Source organism: Balaenoptera ricei, chromosome 5 (genome assembly GCF_028023285.1).
Source record: "Balaenoptera ricei isolate mBalRic1 chromosome 5, mBalRic1.hap2, whole genome shotgun sequence".
NCBI classification, from domain to species: Eukaryota; Metazoa; Chordata; class Mammalia; order Artiodactyla; family Balaenopteridae; genus Balaenoptera; species Balaenoptera ricei.
In genome coordinates this window covers 92731256-92740279 of record NC_082643.1, presented here as the reverse complement: position 1 = coordinate 92740279, position 9024 = coordinate 92731256, and the positions used below count along the sequence as shown (strand labels likewise).

The window sequence follows — 9024 nt, the reverse complement described above, 5'->3', positions numbered from 1 at the left end:
TGTTGCTATATGTTTTTCTTTTTATTTGGTGTATTTTAGAAGTGGAATCACTAGTCATATGGTAAAGTTATGTTTAACTTTTTGAAATACTACCAAACTCTTTTGCAAAGTGGCTGCATTTCTACCAACAATGTGCAATGGTTCCAATGTCCTGGAAAAATATTTTGCCATTTTTTTAATTGGGTTGTTTTTTATTATTAAATTATAAGAGTACTTTATATAGTCTGGATAAAAGTCCCTTACTGGAAATATGATTTGCAAATAATTTTCTCCTATTCTGTGAATTGTCTTTTCACTTTCTTGATGGTATCATTTACAGAGCCACTATTTATTTAATTCAATTTTTTTTTTCTTCATTTGTGCTTTGGGTGCCATGTCCAACCCAAGGTTACAAAGTCTTACTTTTAGGTTTCTTCTGTGAGTCTTATAGTCTTTGCCCTTATATTTAGGTCTATGATCCATTTTGAGTTAATTTTGTGTATATGGTGTGAAGTGTGTGTTCAACTTTATTCTTTTTCATGTGGCTATCTAGTTGTTCCACACCATTTGTTGAAAACACTATTCTTCCCCCCTATTGAATTGTCTTAGTACCTCTGTCAAAAATCAATCAAACAAATATGCATGGATTTATTTCTAAACTCAATTTTATTCCATTGAACTATACATCTATCTGTATGTATGCCAGTACCGCAATAAGTTTTGAAATTGGAAAGCATGAGTCCTTAAACTTTGGTCTTTTTCAAGATTGTTTTGACTCTTCTAGGTCTCTTGCATTTCTATATGAATTTTAAGATCAGCTTGTAAACGTCTGTAAAAATAAACAGTTGGAATTTAGATGAGTTATATTTTATACTATAAAATATAATCTGTTTAAATACCTAAAAGCATCATTAGTGAATGAGGACGGGGTAATTTAAGGTCCTTGTCAACTCTGGAATAGCAGGATTCTGAAAATTAGCCATGGTAAAAGAGAATAAATATTTACAAACACAAGTACAAAAAATAATAATTTAATTTAATTAATTTAATTCTTAAGTTAGAAATTTCATTTACCCTTTTGCCAGCCCCAAGCTTCAAGTCTTTTTTAAAAAAATTTGCCTGAGGCTCATTATTGTTATCACCATCAAACAATATTTATAGCTATTGATGATCAAGCTGTTAGCTCACCATTGTGATTTTAGCTAACTTAAAAGAATAATAATAATTTCTTTTAGAGAGGCAGGAAAGGTTTCCAATCCTGAGAGGATGGAGACCATGCTCTATTTCCCTTTAGAGAATCAGCATTAAGTGTCTAGTATCTACATCTAGCACTAGTAGATCTCAGATTTTCCAGGCTGAACCTGATGTTTAAAAAGGTTGGTTTATAACAGCACCAAATGACATTCATTTGGTTGTTCACCCACAGATTATCGCAATGCCTCTAAACATGTTTCTTAAGAACCTTTCCCAATTCTAAACCGACCTTTTCTGAAAAGCCCAGAAAATGCTCACAGATGGCCATCAGGACTATCTTCTTGGTTATTAAGCATTATCTGTCATTTTCCTATTATTCAGTTCTAGCTCTCTGAAGAGGTGTATGAGACTTCAAATGCACAGAAGCTCCAGAAAAGTCTGCACAGCTCTGGGGACAGTGCTATCCCATCAATCTAGAACTCTATTCCATTCTCAAAGCTACTATGCTACATTCCCTTGAGGCATTTTGCTTCTCCAGGCTAAAAGTCTTAATAATAGCAGGAAGGATTTTAATACTACTATTAATAATAATGATTTATTGATTTTCTTTTCTAATAATTCTTTATTCATATCTTTTAACTACTTTTTTAAATCAGTTCTTTTTTCTTATCTTTTCTCCTTGACTTGCAGGAGTTTCTTTTATATTCAATATTAATCCTATATTGGCTTGTGATACTGTGAATAATTTTCCCAGTCTATTATCTATCATCATCAACTTTATCAGTGGTTTCCTTAAGCAGATATCCTTTATTTTTAAGTATTCATAATTACCAGTTTTTCTTCTTATGTTTTGCTATTGTCATCTTGTTTAAGAAGTGCTTCATCACCCTTAGGGACAAATATGTCTCCTACTTTTTATCTAAGAGCTTTATAGATTTTTCTTCATATTTAAGTGCTTAATCCACCTGTGGGACAGGGTGGGAGCTCTTTTATATGGTGTAAGATAGGGATCAAGGTTTCTTTTTATTTTCTATAAATTGAGCCAGTCTTTGTTCCTCAATGATTTAAACCAAATTGTGATATATAAATGGGATTTATTTTAAATTCTTTTTCCTAGCTTTCTCTATTTTATCACACTGCTCATATATATTTTCTTTTCCTTTTTTTTTTTTTTAACTATGGCTTTGCAACATAACTTTCCAGAAAGAATTCTCTCTTGCTGCTCTTCTTTTTAATATACTCTACATAGCACTTTCATCTTTCTTTTAAATTTTGGAATAAATGTTTCAATTTTGTCAAAATATTAAGTTGAATTTTTTAGGATTATATTAAATTAATTGATGAAATTTGGAAACTACCCCTTTAAAAATGAATTTCAATCATCTAATAGCATATATCAATCTTTCTACTTGTCTTAGATTTTCTTTTAGGTCAATTCACATAATTTAAGTTTTTCTTTTTAAAAGTATTTTACATTCTTGTCAGATTATTTCCTGGATACTTTATATAAGGTTTTTATTGTTATTTGAATGTTATGTATTGTATACTCTTTTCTAGATAAATATTATTGGTTAAAAGGGAACACAATTGATTTTTATAAATTTATCTTGTATCTGGTAATCTAACAGATTACTCAGGTAAATCTAATATTTTATTTTAGGAGTATGTTGGATTTCCTACACAGATCATCTTACCTAAATCATAAATTGTATTTGTGCTCTTCTAATCTTTGCATTTCTTATTTCTATTTTTTTCTCACAGCATAAGTAAGGAAATCTATGTTAAACAAGAGTGGTTATTAAAAAACCTCATTATTTTATTCATAAACTTGAAGGAATGTGACTCAAGTTTTTCCATTGAATAAGAAGTTGTAGGTTTTAACTATAAGGCCTTTATTTATTAAGCTAGGGAAGTTTCATTCTACAGGTGATGATCTGAGTCTATGTCAAAAATAGACATTGAAATTTAGTAAATGATTTTTTGTACCTATTAAAATAGTTGTATGATTAGTTCTTTACATGGTAAAACAAAAAATGGATCTATAAATGCCTTATTTTGTATTCTACTTATCCAATTCCAAAATCAATATTTTACTAGTCTCATAAAAACTTGGGTGTCTTTCTCTCTTTTTTTAGTTTCCTTAAAGCATTTTATAACATAGGAACCATCTATCCCTTGAAGGCATGGAAGAACTCAGCTATGAAGCTATTTGAAACTGAGGCGTCTTTGGAGGAGAGCCTGAAATTACCGTTTCAATTTCTGTAATGGTTATTGGTCTACTCAGGTTTTTTATTCCCCTTGCTTCAATTATGGCTTTTTTTATAGTTTTATACAAATATCTCTCTTCTTTCTAGGTTTTCAAATAGATTAGTGTATAGCTGCTATAATAATTTTTAAATTATTTCCAAATCTTTTTTGTATATATATACATACAATATTTTTTTCATTCTGTGTTTTGTTGATTTGTATATTTGCTTTCATTTTTTTCCTAGATCACTTTTGCCAGAGATATCTGTACCGTATGAATCCTTTCAAGAAAACACATTTTGGGAACTATTATCTCTGTATTGTTGGGGTTTATTCATTCATTTATTAACGATGTATTGAGTACCTGTAATGTGCTAGTCTTTGTTACAGGCACTCTGATACAGCAGTGAATAAAGCAGACTAAAAGCCGTGACCTCATGGAGGTTACATGCCCATGTTATACTCTAGATCCAGCTAAGATTATGATCAGCTCCTCTTGCTTCACTCGCTTTCTTTTTTTGTTTGTTTTTCCAACTTTTTACATTGGATGCATATGAATTTCCCTCCTCAAAATGCATTTACATTATCATTAAGTGGTTAAGTATTGTATGTTTTAATTTCCTTTATGATTTCTTCTTTATATATATTTTATTTTTAATCTCCAGTTAATTATGTCTAACATAAATATTCACTAATATATCATTTTAAACTTACTAATAGCTATATCTTCCCCCATACAGAGACCTTGCTTCTTTGGACAATAAACTTGATTGAACTATTTATTCATCCTTAATGTCATTTACATATTATATCTATCTATCTATCTATCTATCTATCTATCTATCTATCTATATCTATCTCCTCTAGGATTTCTCTTACTATCTAAGTACTTTCTCCAAAAATAATCTCAAAGAGGGTTATGTGGGGCAAACCTTATGAACACTGAAAATAGTTTTATTTGTTTATGTATATTTAAATAATTTCTAGCTTATTAAAAATTTTAAGTTTGATGTTCTTTTTTTTCAACAGTTTGAAAATATTACCCCATTATCTTTCCTTGTTTTGCTATTGAAAAACTTAATGTTCATGATTTTTTTTTATCTAGAGAGTTTTAGCATATTTTATTTTTGCCATTTTTTAATTCTTGTCATTCACCACAAGTTGTCTATATATAGGGTTTTTTTAATCTAACTACTTGGCACTCTATAATCCCTTTCAAATTGAGGTCTTTCGTTATCCACTAACTCTTACGAATTCTCAGCCCTCATTTCTTAAAATACATTTTCTCCTCCATTTATGAGTTTTCTTACCTTTAAGGAATCATATAAAAAGTTAAAACTGCTAATTCTATTCTTTGTATCCTCCAACTCTTTATTTTTTTCTTTTTCATCTCTCAATTTCTTTCTGTGCTCTTGTGGGGACATCCCCAAACTCTATATTCTAGGTCAGCAATCCCTGTTGGATGGATACATGTTGCTATTTATCCTTTCTATTGAGTTTTTACTCTTAATTCATATTTTTATTTTTTGTATGTGGATGGCACCGGGGTTTGCCTCACCCTGGTTTGCCATTTGCTCCTCTTATAGTTAACAATGCTTCCTATGACCTCGAGATTTTTCACATGTTTAGAATTGATTTGTGTATTTTAACCCTCCTCTCTTTCCTATGTGATATTATCGGGGTGCAATTCAGGGGAGGGAAGCACAGTATACTAATTCCCACTCTTGTCAAGAGTATTCTTTTATATCAAGAGTAGCAAGCAGAAGGGGGTTGAGAATTTAGGTGTGAATCCTAGCAGGTTATCCCCATGGACAGGCTGGGTGTCTTCCAAGAATGTCCCAACCATCATGTCTACCTGGGACCTGCCAGTACATTGACCATGTCTGAAGAAGATTGAGGACTTGAGAAGAGTGACATAAAAATCAAGCGACAGGGAAACGAATTCCAACAACAAATAACATTTTGACTGAGAAACCAGTGATCAATATTCTTATTCTTATTCTTATACCTACAAAGGCAGTGACTGAAAGATAAAAAGAAAATATTCTCTGCTCTCACCTAAGCAGTCACCATGGAGGGTTTTAGGAGGCACATGGATTGATCCTTAGCAATTGGAAGCCTTCAGAATTTGCTCTCCTCTTTCTTCTATCTCCTTTCTTCTCCTTGTCCTTATTTACACACACATACACACACACACACACAGAGCACTTCTTTATTTCCCCCTGAATTCCACATTACTTGAAAACTGATTACTCATGAACAGGTTGTCACAATTGATTTTGCATTTTCTTCCACATTTTCTACCCTCTATTGAGAAGAGCATCTTACTATGTATTCCAAAAGAATATACAGTAAATATATAATAATATGTATTTACTATATAATAATAAAATATTAAATAATAGTATAGTATTAACATATAATGCTTTACTATAATAAAGTATATATTATATACTTGCATATATAATATACTAGCATATTCTATGTTATAATAATTATTATTATTCTGTACTACATAGTATAGTAAAATATAGGGGTACCTGTTTTTCTTCTGATGCATTTTCTAGGTGTCTTTGGGAATCTGTATATTCATATTATAGAAAAAGGAGATGTGGAATTCTCAGTAGTTTTCCACGTTAAAAGTGCTCTTGGAGGAGCTTCAAGATGGCGGAAGAGTAAGACACAGAGATCACCTTCCTCCCCACAAATACATCAGAAATACATCTACATGTGGAACAACTCCTGCAGAACACCTACTGAACGCTGGCAGAAGACGTCAGACCTCCCAAAAGGCAAGAAACTCCCCACGTACCTGGGTAGGGCAAAAGAAAAAAGAAAAAACAGAGATAAAAGAATAGGGACGGGACCCGCACCAGTGGGAGGGAGCTGTGAAGGAGGAAAGGTTTCCACACACTAGGAAGCCCCTTCGCGGGTGGAGACTGCGGGTGGCGGAGGGGGGAGCTTCGGAGCCACGGAGGACAGCGCAGCAACAGGGGTGCGGAGGGCGAAGCGGAGAGATTCCCGCACGGAGGAGCGGCACCAAGCAGCACTCACCAGCCCGAGAGGCTTGTCTGCTCCCCCGCCAGGGCGGGCGGGGCTGGGAGCTGAGGCTCGGGCTTCGGAAGTCAGATCCCAGGGAGAGAACTGGGGTTGGCTGCCTGAACACAGCCTGAAGGGGGATAGTGCGCCACGGCTAGCCGGGAGGGAGTCCAGGGAAAAGTCTGGAGCTGCCAAAGAGGCAAGAGACTTTTTCTTACCTCTTTGTTTCCTGGTGAGCGAGGAGAGGGGATTAACAGCGCCGCTTAAAGAGCTCCAGAGACGGGCATGAACTGCGGCTATCAGCGCGGACCCCAGAGACAGGCGTGAGATGTTAAGGCTGCTGCTGCCGCCACCAAGAAGCCTGTGTGCGAGCACAGGTCACTCTCCACACTGCCCTTCTCGGGAGCCTGTGCCGCCTGCCACTGCCAGGGTCCCGTGATCCAGGGACAACTTTCCCAGGAGAACGCACTGCGCACCTCAGGCTGGTGCAACGTCACGCTGGCCTCTGCCACCGCAGGCTCGCCCCGCCTCCGTACCCCTCCCTCCCCTGGACTGAGTGAGCCAGAGCCCCCGAAGCAGCTGCTCCTTTAACCCCGTCCTGTCTGGGTGGGGAATAGACGCCCTCAGGCGACCTACACGCAGAGGCGGGTCCAAATCCAAAGCTGAACCCCGGGAGCTGTACCAGCAAAGAAGAGAAAGGGAAATCTCTCCCAGCAGCCTCAGAAGCAGCAGATTAAAACTCCACAAACAACTTGATGTGCCTGCATCTGTTGAATACCTGAATAGACAACGAATCATCCCAAATTCAGGAGGTGGACTTTGGGAGCAGGATATATTAATTTTTCCCCTTTTCCTTTTTTTGTGAGTGTATATGTATATGCTTCTGGGTGAGATTTTGTCTGTATAGCTTTGCTTTATAATAGCTTTATTTTACTTCACTATATTATAGCCTCTTTCTTTCTTTCTTTCTATTTTTTCTCCCTTTTACTCTGAGCTGTGTGGATGAAAGGCTCTTGGTGCTCCAGCCAGGCATCAGAGCTGTGGCTCTGAGGTGGGATAGCCAACTTCAGGACACTGGTCCACAAGAAACCTCCCAGTTCCATGTAATACCAAACGGTGAAAATCTCCCAGAGATCTCCATCTCAACACCAAGACCCAGTTCCAGTCAACGACCAGCAAGCTACAGTGCTGAACACCCTATGCCAAACAACTAGCAAGGCAGGAACACAACCCCAACCATTAGCAGAGAGGCTGCCTAGAATCATAATGAAGCCACAGACACCCCAAAACACAACACCAGACGTGGACCTGCCCACCAGAAAGACAAGATCCAGCATCATGTACCAGAACACAGGCACTACTCCCCTCCACCAGGAAACCTACACAACCCACTGAACCAACCTTAGCCACGGTGGACACACAACAAAAACAATGGGAACTACGAACCTGCAGCCTGCAAAAAGGAGACCCCAAACACAGTAAGTTAAGCAAAAGGAGAAGACAGAGAAACACACAGCACATGAAGGAGCAAGGCAAAAACCCACCAGACCTAACAAATGAAGAGGAAATAGGCAGTTTACCTGAAAAAGAATTCAGAATAATGAAAGTAAAGATGATCCAGCATCTTGGAAATAGAATGGAGAAAATACAAGAAACATTTAACATGACCTAGAAGAACTAAAGAGCAAACAAACACTGATGAACAACACAATAAATGAAATTTAAAATTCTCTAGAAAGGATCAATAGCAGAATAAATGATGCAGAAAAACAGATAAATGACCTGGAAGATAAAATAGTAGAAATAACTACTGCAGAGAAGAAAAAGAAAAAAGAATGAAAAGAATTGAGGACAGTATCAGAGACCTCTGGGACAACATTAAATGCACCAACATTCGAATTATAGGGATCGCAGAAGAAGAAGAGAAAACGAAATGGACTGAGAAAATATTTGAAGAGATTACAGTTGAAAACTTCCCTAATACGGGAATGGAAATATTTAATCAAGTCCAGGAAGCACAGAGAGTGCCATATAGGATAAATGCAAGGAGAAACATGCCAAGACACATATTAATCAAATTATCAAAAATACATACAAAGAAAAAATATTAAAAACAGCAAGGGAAGAACAACAAATGACATACAAGGGAATCCCCATAAGGTTAACAGCTGATCTTTCAGCAGAAACTCTGCAAGCCAGAAGAGAATGGCAGGACATACTTAAAGTGATGAAAGGGAAAAACCTACATCCAAGATTACTCTACCCAGCAAGGATCTCATTTAGATTTGATGGAGAAGTTAAAACCTTCACAAAAAAGCAAAAGCTAAGAGAATTCAGCACCACCAAACCAGCTTTACAACAAATGCTAAAGGAAATTCTCTAGGCAAGAAACACAAGAGAAGGAAAAGACTTACAATAACAAACCCAAAACAATTAAGAAAATGGTAATAGGAGCATACATATTGATAATTACCTTAAATGTAAATGGATTAAATGCTCCAACCAAAAGACATAGACTGGCTGAATAGATACAAAAACAAGACCCATATATATGCTGTCTACAAG

At 36.1% G+C, this 9024-nt stretch overlaps 1 long non-coding RNA gene across 1 annotated transcript; it reads right to left on the bottom strand.

Annotated features, from left to right (window-relative positions):
• Nucleotides 1-274: 274 nt before the first annotated feature.
• Nucleotides 275-6888, bottom strand: LOC132366015 (uncharacterized). The gene is made up of 4 exons (XR_009503332.1): nt 6678-6888; nt 5961-6232; nt 5479-5588; nt 275-808 (listed from the first exon to the last, which is right to left on the bottom strand). It is a non-coding gene; the product is annotated as an uncharacterized LOC132366015 (long non-coding RNA).
• Nucleotides 6889-9024: the final 2136 nt, after the last annotated feature.